Below are 23018 nucleotides of genomic sequence, written 5' to 3'. Positions count from 1 at the left end.
TCAATATAATCAGTGCGCTCTTAGACGTGCGCCCGTTTTCCGCCATTAGTGCATTGGGATTTAGACAATTGATGAAGTTATTGTGTCCCCGGTACAAAATCCCATCTAGATTCCACTTCACTAGGCAGGTGATAGCGAGATTTTACCAATTAATATCAGTTATTTATAATTATTAATTACAGTGATCTTGCCAAATAATTCCAGTGATTTTGTCATTTTCTTCCAGTGATTTGGACCAATAATACCATTGATTAGAACGAATAATTCCTGTGATATTGAGGTGTTTGTGTCGCTTAGCTTAGCCATCCAGTGACCACAGTGCACCTCTTTTTCTCCTTTCTTTGCATCATGTGCTGTTTGGGGACTATTTTTTAAGTGCCATCCTGTCTGACACTTCCGTATATGTCCAGTGGTACTGCCATTTGATATAATTCCCGACATAACTGCCATTTAATTCCAGTGATTTTGTCATTTTCTTCCAGTGGTTTGAACCAATAATATCATTGATTAGAACGAATAATTCCAGTGATTTTGTCATTTTCTTCCAGTGATTTGGACCAATAATACCATTGATTAGAGCGAATAATTCCTGTGATATTGAGGTGTTTGTGTCGCTTAGCTTAGCCATCCAGCGACCACAGTGCACCTCTTTTTCTCTTTTCTTTGCATCATGTGCTGTTTGGGGACTATTTTCTTAAGTGCTATCCTGTCTGACACTGCAGTGACACTCTTAGATGGGCCAGGTGTTTGTGCCGCCCTCTTGGGTCGCTTAGCTTAGTCATCCAGCGACCTCTGTGCAAATTTTAGGACTAAAAATAGTATTGTGAGGTGTTCAGAATAGACTGGAAATGAGTGGAAATTATGGTTATTGAGGTTAATAATACTATAGGATCAAAATGACCCCCAAATTCTATGATTTAAGCTGTTTTTGAGGGGTTTTTGAAAAAAAACACCCGAATCCAAAACACACCCGAATCCAACAAAAAATTTTCATGGAGGTTTTGCCAAAACACGTCCGAATCCAAAACACGGCCGCGGAACCGAATCCAAAACCAAAACACAAAACCCGAAAAATTTCCGGTGCACACCTCTAATTTAAACACATTGTTCTATGTAATGCACTAATCCTGACGAAGGGGGAGACCCCGACACGTTGATCCGCACTATCACACGTTTTGTATTATTCCAAGACTCCAATTGCCGCCTCATTTTTTCATGTATATATATATATTTTCAAATCCAGTGCCGGCACTTAAACTACATGTGGGTAATTAAATAAACCTGGCTCGATCAATATCAGAGATGCAGACCTGCCATACCCCTCAGACACAATGACCATACCCCTCAGACACAATGAGCCATCTCCGTTTTATTATTATAAGTTAAAGGTGACAGTGACAGAATAAGTAACAATTAGATTTAGAACTCTTTGTTGGAATGCACACCAGAAGGAAACCTTGAAATAAGCTGGCGTTGTCATATTAATAGCACAGTCTCATATAACCAGCAATAACAATAGGCAGGTGAGTTGCGGGAACAGGTAAGCAAGCTGGCGTTGCCTTTACAATAGCACAGTCTCTTATAACCAGCAATAACAACAGGCAGGTGAGTTGCAGGAACAGGTAGATAAGCTGAAACAGACACTGCTGGGCGGAGCTTGCATAAAACAGTCAATAATAAATCCGCCTTGGTAATAGTAAGCACACAGGTATATCAGCTTTAATATCAACAGAAGCACTAGGTCTAACTTCAATGTACTGCATTAACACATTTCACACTTACAGATACTACCACACCAGTAAACTGACAGCTCTATATTCCTAGCATAACAACATTAGCACAACATTGCTTCCATTTACAGTAACCCATTACATGTTGAACACAGCGTATTTACCTTATACAGTTAATAATGCATAGGTCCCTGGGGACAGGGATCTAAAACCAACCTTCCTCTTTCTTTCTCCCAAATAGGGGATTGACCCAGTGCAACTTTACCCAATTTAAATTGCTGATTGGGGCTCCTGAATTGAGGGACCCCTACCCCTATAGCAACCATATGGGGCAATGTAGTGAGGGGAGCTCACCCCCTTACTATTTCTGATAGGGCACCAATACTCAAGGGGAGCCTACCCCCTCATAACAAATATATATTCCCGATTGCAGAGTACTGCAGCGGAAGGGCAATAACAGGGCAGAGTACTTAAGGGGAGCCTACCCCCTTCACTGTATGAGTGGGGCACTGAGGAAGTAAGGGGTCCACAGACCAACAAGGGGAACCCACCCAAGCACCGCGGAGGGGCGGCACTGCAGGGGAGCCCACCCCTTTAACTGAGTAAGGGGCAGAGGTAACTGAGGGGAGCCAACCCTTTTTTCTAAAATATCCTGTGGTGCACCGCACTTAAATGGGGCTTTTCCCCTTAATTAACAAGTCCTGCAGGGCAACGGAGTGAGGGAAGCCTACTCCCTATAATATGTCCCCATTAGCAGAGTTTTGCAGTGGAAGGTGAAGCAGGGGCATAGTAATGCAGCGGAAGGGCTTAATAGAGTTCTAACCACCGCTGTGGCGCTTCTGCCACCTAAGATCCTCAGTCTTCGGCGCCACCCGGGATGCAGAGCACCGCATCGGGGATGCACCCTTGTCCCGGTCTCTGCGCTATCCTCAACACAAGAGGGTCTTCTCCGGGTCCTTGCTGTCCACCCGCCACCGCACCGTCCTTCTCAGCAGCACGGGGTCCTCTTCAGTCAGGCTGTCAGAGGACCTCGCTGGGGTCTTTCACGGTGCCTGTGCGCCCCGTCACCGCCCACCCGCTGTCGCTCCCCTGGATCCTAGGAACTGGGGTCATCCCCAGCCTCGCTGGTCTGGTACTCACACTCTGGTCCAGCAGTGCAGTCTCCTCTCCAGCGGCGGCTCTCCCCGGCATTCTGTCCATGGCAGGCAGCAATGCAGGTAGCTCTTCTTCTTTCCGACAGGGGTCCTCTGTCCTCCCAATGCGATCCGCTCTACACTCGCTAGCCCTCTCAGGACATTCCTGAGTGGCTCATCTCCCTGTGGCTGGACAGCAGGTGGTCTCCAGCGGGCACACCTGGACTTCTGGCTCCCGGTAAGCAGCTCCTCACTGCAGCGGCTGAGCAGTGCTGCTTTCCGTGGGGCACTACATAGCTGGTCTCCCCAGGTAGGCTCAGTCCCATTCCACCAGACTCCCTCTCCCATGCTGGGGACCTCCTTTTAAGGGTCTCCCTCTCTCTGGACCTCCCCAGCCCTTGGTCCTCACTGGTCCCCTAGCCCCAGCAACAGACCGCCCCAGGTGTCTTTTGCCCTGCAACCTTGGGCGCCCAATCAACAGGGGACAAACTTTCCGGGCTTGGCTGTTGCTGGTCAGGAGGGGGTAGTTCTAACTTTAATGGCACCAAATCATCCCTGCCATGGCTGACAGGGTCAGATAAGGTTCAACAAGAGCCCTGCCACAGGGCTCTATAGGGACAGTACTGCAGTTTTCTATAATAATAAAAAAACAAAAACAGGGGGTCCCCAATTTTGTAATACTACTGTAATACTACTGTATATATATATATATATATATATATATACAGTATTTCTCCACATAACAGTGAAAGATAGCACTCTCCAGACTTGCGTGATATGATGTAAGCAATAAAGTCATTTATTCAAAAGCTTGGTTCCATGTAACTTCATGTCACAAAAAAAAGTATATGTACACAGAAAGGGCTCACCAACGTTTCGGTCCTATGCTCGGACCTTTCTCAAGGTATACGCCAGTCAATACATAGTCAAGACATCGATAGCAGCATCAAGAAGGAACCAGGACCTGCATAGAGCCTCCCAGGCCCCCTATATATACCTGTGTGTTAATGAATGAGTGAATCATGTGTAGCAGCGGCTGCCACGTCACTTCCGGTGACATCAGTATGTAGTCCCCCCGTGAAAGCCTGTGTGCAGCCGTGTTGCTAAAACATGCCCCTAGGCCCCGCCGCGGTCAGCCACACAATATCCACGGCTGGACCGCTGGTAACTATGGCAACCCGTGATGCCGCTATGTCACTTCCGGTCGAGAGCGAAAGTCATGCATTCCACGCTCGTAGCGCTTTGCGTTCCAGGTAGTCATTGTGTGTAATGACAGGAGGCGGGGCCTTTGCAGCCATGTATGGGACACAAAAGCAAATAAGTCAATAAAGTATATAGTATATAAAGGGGTGTTATGGTCGGTATATCGGGGACCTGGGAAACCACACATAGCCAAATACACATTAGTCAAATTTAACATACATTATGGTGTGCGCTACGCGCGTCACACCGGTTAAGACAGTAATACTGCTGTATACCAAACATATTTGAAATAAATACATATGGATAAATAATACCCTGTGCGATCCAACGCTCTGGGGTATGTATACTAGAGATGAGCGGGTTCGGTTTCTTTGAATCCGAACCCGCACGAACTTCACTTTTTTTTCCACGGGTCCGAGCGACTCGGATCCTCCCGCCTTGCTCGGTTAACCCGAGCGCGCCCGAACGTCATCATGACGCTGTCGGATTCTCGCGAGGCTCGGATTCTATCGCGAGACTCGGATTCTATATAAGGAGCCGCGCGTCGCCGCCATTTTCACTCGTGCATTGAGATTGATAGGGAGAGGACGTGTCTGGCGTCCTCTCCATTAGAATAGAGATAGATAGATTAGATAGAGAGAGATTGTGCAGAGTCGCAGACAGAGTTAGTTTACCACAGTCAGTGACCAGTGCAGTTGCTAGTTAACTTTTATTTAATATAATATATCCGTTCACTTCTCTCTGCTATATCCGTTCTCTGCCTGAAAAAAAAAACGATACACAGCACAGTCAGTCACACAGTGTGACTCAGTCTGTGTGCACTCAGCTCAGCCCAGTGTGCTGCACAGTCATCAATGTATAAATTAAAAGCTTATAATTAATTGTGGGGGAGACTGGGGAGCACTGCAGGTTGTTAGCAGGAGCCAGGAGTACAATTATATTAATTAACAGTGCACACTTTTGCTGCAGGAGTGGTGACCAGTGCCTGACCACCAGTATAGTATTGTTGTATACTACTAATATCTCTTTAAATATCAACCAGTCTATATTAGCAGCAGACACAGTACAGTGCGGTAGTTCACGGCTGTGGCTACCTCTGTGTCGGCACACGGCAGGCAGTCCGTCCGACCAGAATTGTATTATTTATTATTATATACCTACCACCTAACCGTGGTTTTTTTTTCATTCTTTATACCGTCATAGTGTCATCCTAATTGTTACGAGTATACTACTATCTCTTTATCAACCAGTGTACAGTGCGGTAGTTCACGGCTGTGGCTACCTCTGTGTCGGCACACGGCAGGCAGTCCGTCCGACCAGAATTGTATTATTTATTATTATATACCTACCACCTAACCGTGGTTTTTTTTTCATTCTTTATACCGTCATAGTGTCATCCTAATTGTTACGAGTATACTACTATCTCTTTATCAACCAGTGTACAGTGCGGTAGTTCACGGCTGTGGCTACCTCTGTGTCGGCACACGGCAGGCAGTCCGTCCGACCAGAATTGTATTATTTATTATTATATACCTACCACCTAACCGTGGTTTTTTTTTCATTCTTTATACCGTCATAGTGTCATCCTAATTGTTACGAGTATACTACTATCTCTTTATCAACCAGTGTACAGTGCGGTAGTTCACGGCTGTGGCTACCTCTGTGTCGGCACACGGCAGGCAGTCCGTCCGACCAGAATTGTATTATTTATTATTATATACCTACCACCTAACCGTGGTTTTTTTTTCATTCTTTATACCGTCATAGTGTCATCCTAATTGTTACGAGTATACTACTATCTCTTTATCAACCAGTGTACAGTGCGGTAGTTCACGGCTGTGGCTACCTCTGTGTCGGCACACGGCAGGCAGTCCGTCCGACCAGAATTGTATTATTTATTATTATATACCTACCACCTAACCGTGGTTTTTTTTTCATTCTTTATACCGTCATAGTGTCATCCTAATTGTTACGAGTATACTACTATCTCTTTATCAACCAGTGTACAGTGCGGTAGTTCACGGCTGTGGCTACCTCTGTGTCGGCAGTCGGCAGGCAGTCCGTCCATCCATAATTGTATTATTATTATAATATATACCACCTAACCGTGGTTTTTTTTTCATTCTTTATACCGTCATAGTGTCATACTAGTTGTTACGAGTATACTACTATCTCTTTATCAACCAGTGTACAGTGCGGTAGTTCACGGCTGTGGCTACCTCTGTGTCGGCAGTCGGCAGGCAGTCCGTCCATCCATAATTGTATTATTATTATAATATATACCACCTAACTGTGGTTTTTTTTGCATTCTTTATACCGTCGTCATAGTGTCATACTAGTTGTTACGAGTATACTACTATCTCTTTATCAACCAGTGTACAGTGCGGTAGTTCACGGCTGTGGCTACCTCTGTGTCGGCAGTCGGCAGGCAGTCCGTCCATCCATAATTGTATTATTATTATAATATATACCACCTAACCGTGTTTTTTTTTTCATTCTTTATACCGTCGTCATAGTGTCATACTAGTTGTTACGAGTATACTACTATCTCTTTATCAACCAGTGTACAGTGCGGTAGTTCACGGCTGTGGCTACCTCTGTGTCGGCAGTCGGCAGGCAGTCCGTCCATCCATAATTGTATTATTATTATAATATATACCACCTAACCGTGGTTTTTTTTTCATTCTTTATACCGTCGTCATAGTGTCATACTAGTTGTTACGAGTATACTACTATCTCTTTATCAACCAGTGTACAGTGCGGTAGTTCACGGCTGTGGCTACCTCTGTGTCGGCAGTCGGCAGGCAGTCCGTCCATCCATAATTGTATTATTATTATAATATATACCACCTAACCGTGGTTTTTTTATACCACCTAACCGTGGCAGTCCGTCCATAATTGTATACTAGTATCCAATCCATCCATCTCCATTGTTTACCTGAGGTGCCTTTTAGTTCTGCCTATAAAATATGGAGAACAAAAAAGTTGAGGTTCCAAAATTAGGGAAAGATCAAGATCCACTTCCACCTCGTGCTGAAGCTGCTGCCACTAGTCATGGCCGAGACGATGAAATGCCAGCAACGTCGTCTGCCAAGGCCGATGCCCAATGTCATAGTACAGAGCATGTCAAATCCAAAACACCAAATATCAGAAAAAAAAGGACTCCAAAACCTAAAATAAAATTGTCGGAGGAGAAGCGTAAACTTGCCAATATGCCATTTACCACACGGAGTGGCAAGGAACGGCTGAGGCCCTGGCCTATGTTCATGGCTAGTGGTTCAGCTTCACATGAGGATGGAAGCACTCAGCCTCTCGCTAGAAAACTGAAAAGACTCAAGCTGGCAAAAGCACCGCAAAGAACTGTGCGTTCTTTGAAATCCCAAATCCACAAGGAGAGTCCAATTGTGTCGTTTGCGATGCCTGACCTTCCCAACACTGGACGTGAAGAGCATGCGCCTTCCACTATTTGCATGCCCCCTGCAAGTGCTGGAAGGAGCACCCGCAGTCCAGTTCCTGATAGTCAGATTGAAGATGTCAGTGTTGAAGTACACCAGGATGAGGAGGATATGGGTGTTGCTGGCGCTGGGGAGGAAATTGACCAGGAGGATTCTGATGGTGAGGTGGTTTGTTTAAGTCAGGCACCCGGGGAGACACCTGTTGTCCGTGGGAGGAATATGGCCGTTGACATGCCAGGTGAAAATACCAAAAAAATCAGCTCTTCGGTGTGGAGGTATTTCACCAGAAATGCGGACAACAGGTGTCAAGCCGTGTGTTCCCTTTGTCAAGCTGTAATAAGTAGGGGTAAGGACGTTAACCACCTCGGAACATCCTCCCTTATACGTCACCTGCAGCGCATTCATAATAAGTCAGTGACAAGTTCAAAAACTTTGGGTGACAGCGGAAGCAGTCCACTGACCAGTAAATCCCTTCCTCTTGTAACCAAGCTCACGCAAACCACCCCACCAACTCCCTCAGTGTCAATTTCCTCCTTCCCCAGGAATGCCAATAGTCCTGCAGGCCATGTCACTGGCAAGTCTGACGAGTCCTCTCCTGCCTGGGATTCCTCCGATGCATCCTTGCGTGTAACGCCTACTGCTGCTGGCGCTGCTGTTGTTGCCGCTGGGAGTCGATGGTCATCCCAGAGGGGAAGTCGTAAGCCCACTTGTACTACTTCCAGTAAGCAATTGACTGTTCAACAGTCCTTTGCGAGGAAGATGAAATATCACAGCAGTCATCCTACTGCAAAGCGGATAACTGAGTCCTTGACAACTATGTTGGTGTTAGACGTGCGTCCGGTATCCGCCGTTAGTTCACAGGGAACTAGACAATTTATTGAGGCAGTGTGCCCCCGTTACCAAATACCATCTAGGTTCCACTTCTCTAGGCAGGCGATACCGAGAATGTACACGGACGTCAGAAAAAGACTCACCAGTCTCCTAAAAAATGCAGTTGTACCCAATGTCCACTTAACCACGGACATGTGGACAAGTGGAGCAGGGCAGGGTCAGGACTATATGACTGTGACAGCCCACTGGGTAGATGTATGGACTCCCGCCGCAAGAACAGCAGCGGCGGCACCAGTAGCAGCATCTCGCAAACGCCAACTCTTTCCTAGGCAGGCTACGCTTTGTATCACCGCTTTCCAGAATACACACACAGCTGAAAACCTCTTACGGCAACTGAGGAAGATCATCGCGGAATGGCTTACCCCAATTGGACTCTCCTGTGGATTTGTGGCATCGGACAACGCCAGCAATATTGTGTGTGCATTAAATATGGGCAAATTCCAGCACGTCCCATGTTTTGCACATACCTTGAATTTGGTGGTGCAGAATTTTTTAAAAAACGACAGGGGCGTGCAAGAGATGCTGTCGGTGGCCAGAAAAATTGCGGGACACTTTCGGCGTACAGGCACCACGTACAGAAGACTGGAGCACCACCAAAAACTACTGAACCTGCCCTGCCATCATCTGAAGCAAGAAGTGGTAACGAGGTGGAATTCAACCCTCTATATGCTTCAGAGGTTGGAGGAGCAGCAAAAGGCAATTCAAGCCTATACAATTGAGCACGATATAGGAGATGGAATGCACCTGTCTCAAGTGCAGTGGAGAATGATTTCAACGTTGTGCAAGGTTCTGATGCCCTTTGAACTTGCCACACGTGAAGTCAGTTCAGACACTGCCAGCCTGAGTCAGGTCATTCCCCTCATCAGGCTTTTGCAGAAGAAGCTGGAGGCATTGAAGAAGGAGCTAACACGGAGCGATTCCGCTAGGCATGTGGGACTTGTGGATGCAGCCCTTAATTCGCTTAACAAGGATTCACGGGTGGTCAATCTGTTGAAATCAGAGCACTACATTTTGGCCACCGTGCTCGATCCTAGATTTAAAGCCTACCTTGGATCTCTCTTTCCGGCAGACACAGGTCTGCTGGGGTTGAAAGACCTGCTGGTGACAAAATTGTCAAGTCAAGCGGAACGCGACCTGTCAACATCTCCTCCTTCACATTCTCCCGCAACTGGGGGTGCGAGGAAAAGGCTCAGAATTCCGAGCCCACCCGCTGGCGGTGATGCAGGGCAGTCTGGAGCGACTGCTGATGCTGACATCTGGTCCGGACTGAAGGACCTGACAACGATTACGGACATGTCGTCTACTGTCACTGCATATGATTCTCTCAACATTGATAGAATGGTGGAGGATTATATGAGTGACCGCATCCAAGTAGGCACGTCACACAGTCCGTACTTATACTGGCAGGAAAAAGAGGCAATTTGGAGGCCCTTGCACAAACTGGCTTTATTCTACCTAAGTTGCCCTCCCACAAGTGTGTACTCCGAAAGAGTGTTTAGTGCCGCCGCTCACCTTGTCAGCAATCGGCGTACGAGGTTACATCCAGAAAATGTGGAGAAGATGATGTTCATTAAAATGAATTATAATCAATTCCTCCGCGGAGACATTGACCAGCAGCAATTGCCTCCACACAGGGAGCTGAGATGGTGGATTCCAGTGGGGACGAATTGATAATCTGTGAGGAGGGGGATGTACACGGTGATATATCGGAGGGTGAAGATGAGGTGGACATCTTGCCTCTGTAGAGCCAGTTTGTGCAAGGAGAGATTAATTGCTTCTTTTTTGGGGGGGGTCCAAACCAACCCGTCATATCAGTCACAGTCGTGTGGCAGACCCTGTCACTGAAATGATGGGTTGGTTAAAGTGTGCATGTCCTGTTTTGTTTATACAACATAAGGGTGGGTGGGAGGGCCCAAGGATAATTCCATCTTGCACCTCTTTTTTCTTTTCTTTTTCTTTGCATCATGTGCTGATTGGGGAGGGTTTTTTGGAAGGGACATCCTGCGTGACACTGCAGTGCCACTCCTAGATGGGCCCGGTGTTTGTGTCGGCCACTAGGGTCGCTAATCTTACTCACACAGCTACCTCATTGCGCCTCTTTTTTTCTTTGCGTCATGTGCTGTTTGGGGAGGGTTTTTTGGAAGGGACATCCTGCGTGACACTGCAGTGCCACTCCTAGATGTGCCCGGTGTTTGTGTCGGCCACTAGGGTCGCTAATCTTACTCACACAGTCAGCTACCTCATTGCGCCTCTTTTTTTCTTTGCGTCATGTGCTGTTTGGGGAGGGTTTTTTGGAAGGGCCATCCTGCGTGACACTGCAGTGCCAATCCTAGATGGGCACGGTGTTTGTGTCGGCCACTAGGGTCGCTTATCTTACTCACACAGCGACCTCGGTGCAAATTTTAGGACTAAAAATAATATTGTGAGGTGTGATGTGTTCAGAATAGGCTGAAAATGAGTGTAAATTATGTTTTTTGAGGTTAATAATACTTTGGGATCAAAATTACCCCCAAATTCTATGATTTAAGCTGTTTTTTAGGGTTTTTTTAAAAAAACACCCGAATCCAAAACACACCCGAATCCGACAAAAAAAATTCGGTGAGGTTTTGCCAAAACGCGGTCGAACCCAAAACACGGCCGCGGAACCGAACCCAAAACCAAAACACAAAACCCGAAAAATTTCCGGCGCTCATCTCTAATGTATACATGAATGTGCTATAAAGCCTCAGAGAAGAGGGAATGCCCACTGGGATCAGGTCAGGTGTGTGCATATAACAAGGATAACGTCAGCCTAAACCTACCTCTGGTCAGATATTAGTGGACCAGCTGAGACATATAACGTGGTGGATACTGACAGTATGCCATGGGCAGACGAACCCGCAGAACGGTAGTATACCAATGCGGACTCGCGGTCTAGTGTACGCAATTAGAACAGTGCTATGAGAAGTCCAAAGAATGTGTACATTCATTATAAGTAATTATACATTAACGAGTCGGCATAGTCCACGAGAGGGAGTGCCGACACGAACCAAGTCACAAATAGGACCAACTAGGGTAACAGTCAAGTGGGCCTGTGTCAGGTCGCCAATAGGGAGAATGCGGGTTAGGACGAAACGTCCACTCGACTACCTGAGAAATATCGAGAGAGGATTATTCTCGTTCATCCCTCTGGGGGAAATAGTGTCTAGTCGGTGGATCTTAACCTACATGGTCAATTCTTATCTGAGTACCATCGTAAAAAACAAATCCCTAGAGGGTTTCGGGTCAGCAATATCCCGACCATCGGGAGAAACAACCCCACGTTTTGTAGCCGCTGGTGCGGTGTACTCAATAAATGTTCTTTAGATTTAATGTTGCTAGTAATTGAGGAGGTGGGCACTGAACTAACCAAAGTCAAGACCAAGATTGACACATTCAACAGCACCCACTTATCCACTATCAGGAATGACAAATCCTGTAATCATTTAGAAAAACTAAAAGCCCAAATTGACAATTATAAGAAGGAGCTCACCGCATTCAAGCGGAGCAAATTAGCTACGGTGGTGTCTGACTACCAGAACCACACCGTGTATAGGTGGCTACTAGGTGACTCGAGGCCCACTAGACCCCAAAGAGGTTTCCGACAACGTCGCCAGGGTCGGGGACAATACGCAACCTCTGACACTGGATCATCTGCATCCACTTCGGACACAGAGCAGATTGACACCCGTCGACCTCGTAACACAGCTTTTTTAGGACAGAGCCTAGACGCAGGTCTACCCCCCAGCCGGGGACGCGCAGACCACACCCAAGGAAGGGGCGACGTGTGGCGAAGGTGCAGGGACAAAAACAAGGTCTAGTCTTCAATTTGACAGATAGGCCTTTCTTTTGTGCCCATGTGTCCACATAAACCCTTCGAGACGGCCATTGACATGTACAAATTTGGGCGCAAACTTAGGCTCCGTGAACACTACGGGGATACCAGCCTTGACAATAGGTCCCCTTTTCGTCCACCATCAACATAGATCCTCCCTCCTCCAACCCCAGTATTAAGACATACATCCGATTGGTTGAACAAGATATCAGCTCAGGCACTCCCAGGAAGTCCTATGATAACCTATCCAAACAGGAAAGGCAGGCACTAAGAACACTCAGAGACGATACCTCTATCGTCATCAGACCAGCAGATAAGGGGGGAGCGATCGTTGTGCAGGAGTGGGGTGACTATAACCGAGAGATCTGCAGACAATTAGCCGATACCTCCACCTACTTATGCTGTGCTACTAACCCCATTCCCAATTTCAAAAACCAAGTAGACCGGCTACTACAACACAGTCTCCAATCCAAGTGGATTGATAAACACACTTTTGAATTTCTTACAGTCCCCCACCCAGTGTGTCCCATTATATACACTCTACCCAAAGTCCACAAGACACTCTCTCACCCACCAGGTAGGCCAATCATTTCGGCAAGAAATTCATTGTTGCAACCACTGGCGGTGTACGTGGATTCATTTTTGCAACCAATAGTACAACAGTCAGATAGCTACATCAGGGACACCATGGACTTTCTCACCAAACTCTCCGATCTACCACAACTTAGTGGAGATGTCAGATTGACAACCATGGACGTATGCTCACTGTACACCATCATTCCACACGAAGATGGACTGCAAACACTGAAGGAGGCCCTTATTGCCCACCCTCCGGCTAATCCGCCGATTGACTTTATTATTCAACTAGCTGAAGCAGTTCTGAAGCTCAATCACTTTTCCTACTTGGACAAGTATTACGTACAACAATCCAAGACTGCTATGGGTTGAAATTTGGCGCCGGCCTATGCGAATATTTATATGGCGGCCTACGAGAAGATGCACATCCTGCCAACGTATGGGGCTCACATTTTGATGTACAAACGTTTCATCGATGATATTTTTATTCTCTGGACTGGGACGACTGAGATGTTCAACCAGATGGTCATGGTGCTAAATGAATTGGAAAGCCCGGTGAGATTCACACACCAGATTGATGACCACCACATTAATTTCCTTGACATCATGGTCTCCATAGAAGACCATGTGATCAGCACGACGCTCTACAGGAAGCCCACCGACAGGATCACCCTCTTTCTTTCCACCAGCCAACATCCACTAGCACTCAAAGGGAATCTGCCCATCTCACAATTCTTGAGAGTTATGCGGAACAACTCCAACCCATTGAACATGGAACAACAGTTGCAGGATATGTCGCTGAGATTCCGTGAATGTGGATACTCTGATGGCTGTATACAACGATGTCTACATAAAGCTTGTGTAAAATTTACAGCACTGGACACCACCAATACGAGTCCCAGCATCGTGTGCTCGAGCCCAAACACCAACACCGAAAGAATGGTCTTTACCACGACGTTTGACAGCCAGTCCGGTAACATTAGTAAAGCCCTCCGCAAGAGGTGGCCCATCATCACAACAGATACCTCACTGAAGGCAAATAACACACAACCTCCAATGATGGCATACCGAAAAGCACCAAACCTTAAACAACTTCTATTGAGACCGACAGCCACCCCGACCATCCCCAGCAGGACAACATGGGTGCAAGAGCAGAAACCGGGATGTTTCAAATGCACTGGTTGCACCACGTGCCGGAGCATGCTCACTGGCCCTACCTTTCCCCATCCACATTCTGGACACCCAATCAAGATCAAATATAAATTACATTGTCTGATGGACCATGTCATTTACATCCTTACATGTCCATGTGGATTATATTATGTCGGGATGACATCAAGGCGGTTCCGTGATAGGATGGCCAATCACAGGACCACCATCCACCAGGCCATTGAATCCAAGAAGGCAGAACAACCGGTACCAAGACATTTTTTGGCACATCAACACCAGGTATCCAATCTCAGGTGTAAGCTGATCGACTGGGTACCACCACCCGTCCGAGGAGGAGATCGCACCCTGGCATTGAAAAGGAGGGAAAGCTACTGGATCCACCGACTAGACACTATTTCCCCAAGAGGGATGAACGAGAATAATCCTCTCTCGATATTTCTCAGGTAGTCGAGTGGACGTTTCGTCCTAACCCGCATTCTCCCTATTGGCAACCTGACACAGGCCCACTTGACTGGTACCCTAGTTGGTCCTATTTGTGACTTGGTTCGTGTCGGCACTCCCTCTCGTGGACTATGCCGACTCGTTAATGTATAATTACTTATAATGAATGTACACATTCTTTGGACTTCTCATAGCACTGTTCTAATTGCGTACACTAGACCGTGAGTCCGCATTGGTATACTACCGTTCTGCGGGTTCGTCTGCCCATGGCATACTGTCAGTATCCACCACGTTATATGTCTCAGCTGGTCCACTAATATCTGACCAGAGGTAGGTTTAGGCTGACTTTATCCTTGTTATATGCACACACCTGACCTGATCCCAGTGGGCATTCCCTCTTCTCTGAGGCTTTATAGCACATTCATGTATACATACCCCAGAGCGTTGGATCGCACAGGGTATTATTTATCCATATGTATTTATTTCAAATATGTTTGGTATACAGCAGTATGACGCGGCAGCCGCTGCTACACATGATTCACTCATTCATTAACACACAGGTATATATAGGGGGCCTGGGAGGCTCTATGCAGGTCCTGGTTTCTTCTTGATGCTGCTGTCGATGCTACTGATGTCTTGACTATGTATTGACTGGCGTATACCTTGAGAAAGGCCCGAGCATAGGACCGAAACGTTGGTGAGCCCTTTCTGTGTATATATACTTTTTTTTGTGACATGAAGTTACATGGAACCAAGCTTTTGAATAAATGACTTTATTGCTTACATCATATCACGCAAGTCTGGAGAGTGCTATCTTTTTCCACTGTTATGTGGAGAAATACTGTATTGTACTATGAGTCTGACCCCGTGATTGGATCAGACTTTGATTTGGCACCCCAGCCGTTACCTGTGTCGGGTGACAGTGTGGGACTTCCCGTATATATATATATAATGTCCAAAAGCTGTCTGGCACTTATACCCAAAAGTTGCTATCTGCTGCGGTGCCCTCCTCGTGGGGTATGCTACCCACCATATAGCCAATCTATCTGTTAATAAACAAGATGTTCACTTAAATCAACAGATCTGAGACTGCTAAGTGCCGCCTGACAAACCTTCTTTTTATATATATATATATATATATAGTTTCAATGCCTTTCCCACCTGTGGCTCAGGTGTGTCTGGAAAAGGACGAGAGGCGGCACTCCAAGGACTTAAAAAGATTTTTATGTGCAAAACATGGCAATAAAGTGCAAAAACAAAGCTAAAAAAACATGGAGATCTTACGACGTTTCAAGGCTACAAGCCTTTTCCTCAGGTAAGGTAACCCATGTGGAATGTGAAGTGCAAAAAGCAAGAACCAAACGTACCAAGTGAAACACTCACCTTTTAAAGTAGAGCGGAGACAGGTGTTCCCGGCGTCTGTGTCCGGGACTTCCGGGTGCGGCGCCCGGCGGCGCATAGCTGACGTGTGCGTTGCTAGGCAACGAAGCGCAAACAGGCGCCGGGGAGACCCGTCCGATCTGTGAAAAATGTAAACAAAGATCGTCACGTGTTGTGATAGATGAAATGTATGACACCCTGAGGGTGAATGGTGAATGAAAGTGTAGTGCTGTTAAAAGCCTATAGAGGAATGGAGGTTACTGGTGCTCAGCTGAGTGCTCAGATAAAATATATAAAGAAGTAAAAGCCCGAATGGTAGCTATTGTAGCATATGCAGCAAGAAATTAAAGTGCATATATGGGGACTAATAAAACAAAAAAACACAATAGGCTGGCCAGCGGTGATGGGCAATTAGAATGGATCCCAGCTGGGTTGCTGCACCCCGACACAAGGGGGGGGGGGGGTTATTTAGAAGGGCAGAAGAAGGGGTAAGGGGAAGAAGGGAGGGGGGGAGTTAAAGAGGGGGGGGGAAGGAAGAGGAAGGAAGAGGGGAGGAGGGGGAGGGAGGGAGAGGGAAAGGGGGGAGGGGGATAGGGAAAGATGATAGAACCGGGACCTGTAGCAGGATACATTTTATAGAAAAACATTCCAAGTGAATTTTTCATTAAGTCCATTTGGTGATAGTGTGTCCAAAAGGAAGATCCACTTGGATTCGCATCTGGATAATGCTGTGTGGCGGTCGCCCCCTCTCACAGGACTCGGAATGTGGTCAATGATCTTATATCTCAGGCTGGATAGTGGATGACCCTTTAATTTGAAGTGGCGTGCAACCGGTTGGTCCACGGGCTTGCCATCAAGTGATGCCTTGATGGCAGATCTATGCAACGCCATTCTGTCCCTAAGGTTTCTAATTGTCTGTCCAACGTATAGTAAGCCACATGGGCAAATTATGGTATATACAATGAATGATGTCGTACATGTAACCACGTGTCTAATTTTATATTGCTTGCCTGTATGTGGGTTGTTGAAATGATGGCCTGTTTCCAGATATTTGCATATCGTGCAGGATGCACATCGGTAGCATCCTGGTTTTTTTACTTGCGTGGAAGCATTCACAATAGGGATAATATTTGTTTTCACTAGAAGGTCCCTGAGGTTGGGTCCCCTCTTGTAACTAGGCATCAGGGAGGTGTTTTTGAAACAAGGTAGATCTTTATCACCAGACAAAAACACCTCCCTGATGCCTAGTTACAAGAGGGGACCCAACCTCAGGGACCTTCTAGTGAAAACAAATATTATCCCTATTGTGAATGCTTCCACGCAAGTAAAAAAAACAGGATGCTACCGATGTGCATCCTGCACGACATGCAAATATCTGGAAACAGGCCATCATTTCAACAACCCACATACAGGCAAGCAATATAAAATTAGACACGTGGTTACATGTACGACATCATTCATTGTATATACCATAATTTGCCCATGTGGCTTACTATACGTTGGACAGACAATTAGAAACCTTAGGGACAGAATGGCGTTGCATAGATCTGCCATCAAGGCATCACTTGATGGCAAGCCCGTGGACCAACCGGTTGCACGCCACTTCAAATTAAAGGGTCATCCACTATCCAGCCTGAGATATAAGATCATTGACCACATTCCGAGTCCTGTGAGAGGGGGCGACCGCCACACAGCATTATCCAGATGCGAATCCAAGTGGATCTTCCTTTTGGACACACTATCACCAAATGGACTTAATGAAAAATTCACTTGGAATGTTTTTCTATAAAATGTATCCTGCTACAGGTCCCGGTTCTATCATCTTTCCCTCTCCCCCTCCCCCCTTTCCCTCTCCCTCCCTCCCCCTCCTCCCCTCTTCCTTCCTCTTCCTTCCCCCCCCTCTTTAACCCCCCCCCTCCCTTCTTCCCCTTACCCCTTCTTCTGCCCTTCTAAATAACCCCCCCCCCCCTTGTGTCGGGGTGCAGCAACCCAGCTGGGATCCATTCTAATTGCCCATCACCGCTGGCCAGCCTATTGTGTTTTTTTGTTTTATTAGTCCCCATATATGCACTTTAATTTCTTGCTGCATATGCTACAATAGCTACCATTCGGGCTTTTACTTCTTTATATATTTTATCTGAGCACTCAGCTGAGCACCAGTAACCTCCATTCCTCTATAGGCTTTTAACAGCACTACACTTTCATTCACCATTCACCCTCAGGGTGTCATACATTTCATCTATCACAACACGTGACGATCTTTGTTTACATTTTTCACAGATCGGACGGGTCTCCCCGGCGCCTGTTTGCGCTTCGTTGCCTAGCAACGCACACGTCAGCTATGCGCCGCCGGGCGCCGCACCCGGAAGTCCCGGACACAGACGCCGGGAACACCTGTCTCCGCTCTACTTTAAAAGGTGAGTGTTTCACTTGGTACGTTTGGTTCTTGCTTTTTGCACTTCACATTCCACATGGGTTACCTTACCTGAGGAAAAGGCTTGTAGCCTTGAAACGTCGTAAGATCTCCATGTTTTTTTAGCTTTGTTTTTGCACTTTATTGCCATGTTTTGCACATAAAAATCTTTTTAAGTCCTTGGAGTGCCGCCTCTCGTCCTTTTCCAGACACACCTGAGCCACAGGTGGGAAAGGCATTGAAACTGCATCATTTCAAGGAGGGCACCCAGGCAGTTGCATTGTTGCACAGAGTGCCGGATCAGCATATCATTAATATATATATATATATATATATATATATATACATATATATATATATATATATATATATATATATAGGGGTGGGAGGGCATCAATATTTATCTTGCACCTGTGCAACTGCGATGAACTTTCGACCACTGCTTGGCACTGCTGCTTCACCTCGGTAAAGAGGTGAAGCATATAATACATTTACCTCTTTAGCTCTCTCCACTGTATCACTCTCTAAGGCTTAGAACATCTCCCCCTTAAATATTTGTATCAGATCCAACTAGTGTACAATGTACCAGGTATCTGATAGTATTTAGCTATATTAGTTCATTATTGGATGCTTGCACTAAATGCTAGAACACTAATAGAATGCAGATTATAATATAATTTGCTACTTTTAAACTATTACCCAAATAGATTCACAATTTGGGGAATCGGAAGTTATTATACTCAACTGTTGACTTGAATGAATTAGAGTTCTGTGGACTGTGCACTGCAATTCTGTGATGTAACCATTTCAGCTAAAGTCTAATGTCACCAGTCTCACTCACACAAAATTCATTTATCGATTACTATTTTCACACTTAGCAGAAAGACCTGCTTGGATGACCAAGAGCAGAGGGTCATGCCAGGTTATCACCACCTTCCCATCTGCTAATGCCCAGTGCCAATATGTTCCTATTCTTTCTGTTTGTAGTGTCCCTTATAATTACCTATATTTAATATCGACACTTTGCTTCCAAGGAAATATGTTGCACCCCCAAAATGACATAACTAAGAGCCATTCTTACAATGCAGCTGTATTCTATTTTATATACTGACTATTTCTAGCACACAAAACAAGGGACTTGGTACTGTACTAGTGGTCAGCAAATCTTCATCATTTGAGGGTGTCCTAAGAAACAGCCGGTAATTATGGAAGCATTGCTCATATTTATGTATAGAATAATTTTCTCTGTACAGTTTATGTACAGTTGTATTGTAAAAACTACCCATTTGCCCAGTGCCAGATTAAGGTACACATGGGCCTGGAGCTGAAATACATGAAGGGCCTAATGTGTGTCACTATAGGGGGTGTGGCCAATGCTGGAGGTGATTTTTTTTGTGGGGGCATGTCCCATAGTGTGTGAGCCCCACCGTGTGGGGTTGAAAAAGAGTGTGGTGGTGGTGGGGACTGAACAGGTAAAGAAGAGAGGATGAGCATCAGTCACAGTAGCAGGCAGGGCAAACTGGAATGTCCTGGCATGTGGTTCAGTTACCAGTGTAGTTTAAGCACTGTCCACTGGTTCCTTGGCAGAGCTCCTGCCAGCTGCTCTGCTTCGCCTGGTGAAACTTCTCCTGGCTGCTAAGTCCCGGGGCTGCCTTTTCTGAGCTCACAGGATTAGTGTGCGGGGACAGGTCTGGTGTGTGACAGGGTGAGGTTGCAGTGACAGGTTTGGTAGGGGACTAGGTGAAGGGACAGGTCTGTTAGGGGACAGGGTGAGGGGGCAGGTCTGGTAGTGGTCAGGGAGAGGGAGCGGGGATTGGTCTGGTAGGGGACAGGGTGAGGGTGCTGGGACATGTCTGGTAGGGGACAAGGTGAGGTTACAAGTCTGGTAGGGGTCAGGGAGAGGGTGTGGGGATAGGTCTGGTAGGGGACAGAGTGAGGGTGCTGGGACATGTCTGGTAGGGGACAGGGTGAGGGGACAGGTATGATAGGGGTCAGGGAGAGGGTGTGGGGATAGGTCTGGTAGGGGACATGGTGAGTGTACTGGGACATGTCTGGTAGGGGACAAGGTGAGGGTGCAGGGACAGGTTTGGTAGGGGACAGGATGAGGGTGTGGGTACAGGGTGAGGGGACAGGTCTGGTAGGAGACAGGGTGAGGGTGCAGGAACTGGTCTGGTAGGGACAGGGTGAGGGTGTGGGGACAGGTCTGGTAGAGGACAGGGTGAGGGGGCAGTTCTGGTAGGGGACAGGGTGAGGGTGCGGGGACAGGTCTGGAAGGGACAGGGTGAGGGTGCGGGGACAGGTCTGGTAGGGAACAGGGTGAGGGTGCTGGGACAGGGTGAGGGTGCAGGGACAGGATGAAGGTGCGGGGGCAGATCTGGTAGGGGACAGGGTGAGGGTGCTGGGACATGTCTGGTAGGGGACAGAGTGAGGGTGCTGGGACAGGTCTGGTAGGAGACAGGGTGAGGGTGCGGGGACAGGTCTGGTAGGGGACAGGGTGAGGGTGCGGGGACAGGTCTGGTAGGGGACAGGGTGAGGGGACAGGTCGGGTAGGGGACAGGTCTGGTAGCAGACAGGGTGAGGGTGCGGGGACATGTCTAGTAGGGAACAGGGTGAGGGTGCGGGGACAGGTCTGGTAGAGGACAGGGTGAGGGGGCAGTTCTGGTAGGGGACAGGGTGAGGGTGCGGGGACAGGTCTGGAAGGGACAGGGTGAGGGTGCGGGGACAGGTCTGGTAGGGAACAGGGTGAGGGTGCTGGGACAGGGTGAGGGTGCAGGGACAGGATGAAGGTGCGGGGACAGATCTGGTAGGGGACAGGGTGAGGGTGCTGGGACATGTCTGGTAGGGGACAGAGTGAGGGTGCTGGGACAGGTCTGGTAGGAGACAGGGTGAGGGTGCGGGGACAGGTCTGGTAGGGGACAGGGTGAGGGTGCGGGGACAGGTCTGGTAGGGGACAGGGTGAGGGGACAGGTCGGGTAGGGGACAGGTCTGGTAGCAGACAGGGTGAGGGTGCGGGGACATGTCTAGTAGGGAACAGGGTGAGGGTGCGGGGACATGTCTGGTAGGGGATAGAGTGAGGGTGCTGGGACAGGTCTGGTAGGGGACAGAGTGAGGGTGCTGGGACAGGTCTGGTAGGAGACAGGGTGAGGGTGCGGGGACAGGTCTGGTAGGGGACAGGGTGAGGGTGCTGGGACAGGTCTGGTAGGAGACAGGGTGAGGGTGCGGGGACAGGTCTGGTAGGAGACAGGGTGAGGGTGCGGGGACAGGTCTGGTAGGGGACAAGGTGAGGGTGCGGGGACAGGTCTGGTAGGAGACAGGGTGAGGGTGCGGGGACAGGTCTGGTAGGAGACAGGGTGAGGGTGCGGGGACAGGTCTGGTAGGGGACAGGGTGAGGGTGCGGGGACAGGGTGAGGGTGCGGGGACAGGTCGGGTAGGGGACAGGTCTGGTAGCAGACAGGGTGAGGGTACTAGGACAGGTCTGGTAGGGGACAGGGACAGGGTGCGGGGACAGAGTGAAAGTCTGTGCAGGCAGGTATGGGCACAGGCACAGCAAACCATCCCATTTGTCCTCTCACAGCAACCCCCACCCCCTAATATTCACCTCACATCAGTAACCTCTCTTCAATATTTTTCACCACATCACTACTTATCCACAGTGTCCTCCCCACAGACAACGCCAGCAAATACTAAAATTACCTTGTAATAAACGTCCCTGCACCTGCAGTAGCTCCCCCGGCAGCCTGGCCTGATGTGACAGTGAGAAAACTGCAAGAGGGGAGATATGGGAGGCGGAGCTGCTCGACCACAACACAAAACGGCCGGTTACGAGTGCCTCCCATCCGCGGCCAGCCATGCGCATGTGGCTGCGGATGGCCATAAATATTAGCAGCCCAAGCAGGGGTGGGGGGTTGTCAGGTGGCTCCCCGACGTGCCCCCGGCCCATCTAACACCTGTGTGTCTAGCCCGGCTCCAGCCCGAAGCTGGAGGCGGAGGTTGACTACACTGTACGGGGGAGGAGCCTCATGCTGGTGCGGGCTGTGCATCTGCCTGCAACAAAAAATCTCATAAATGACACGGAGGGGACACGTGGCTGGATCCTCCCCACCTGAGTCCGGACGGCCACTGGGGCAGAGGTTAGAATGTCGGCCGCTGGCGGTTTGTGACAGGAAATTTTTTTTTCCTGTCACAACTGTCAGGCTCTTTGGGCCTATTTTCATGGGGAGGCCTGGAGCTGCAGCTCCATCCGCCCCATTGTTAATCCGGCCCTGCATTTGCCTCTCCTAGAAGCAGGGCAGCCATCGGGTAAGTCTGTGGGGACTGGTGTCCCGGGCCCTTAGAGAGAGGGAAACTCTAATAGGCCCTACACACATGCCGATTTTTTGAAAGATATGAACGATCTCGTTCATAAATGAACGAGAACTCGTTCATATCTTTCAGTGTGGAGGCTCCAGCGATGAACGATGCGCGGCCCCGCGCTCGTTCATCGCTGGTCCCCCGTCGGCTGTGCATGCAGGCCAATATGGACGATCTCGTCCATATTTACCTGCACTTCAATGGAGCCGCGTGACGGGGGGAGTGAAGAAACTTCACTCCCCCCTTCACTGCCCCCCCGCCGCCGGGTCGCTCGTCGGCCGTATCCGCCGTCGGGCAGCTCGGCAGCGGATCGTCATGTATGTAGGGCCCTTAAGAAACAAGCCTTATCTGCGCATCAGCTCTCTGTGAACCGTTCCTGTAGGTCCGCAACACTCCACCTATATGTAGCGTCACAATGTATGA

The sequence above is a fragment of the Pseudophryne corroboree genome, chromosome 2 (genome assembly GCF_028390025.1).
Source record: "Pseudophryne corroboree isolate aPseCor3 chromosome 2, aPseCor3.hap2, whole genome shotgun sequence".
Lineage (NCBI taxonomy): Eukaryota > Metazoa > Chordata > Amphibia > Anura > Myobatrachidae > Pseudophryne > Pseudophryne corroboree.
This window is presented reverse-complemented; position numbering follows the sequence as displayed.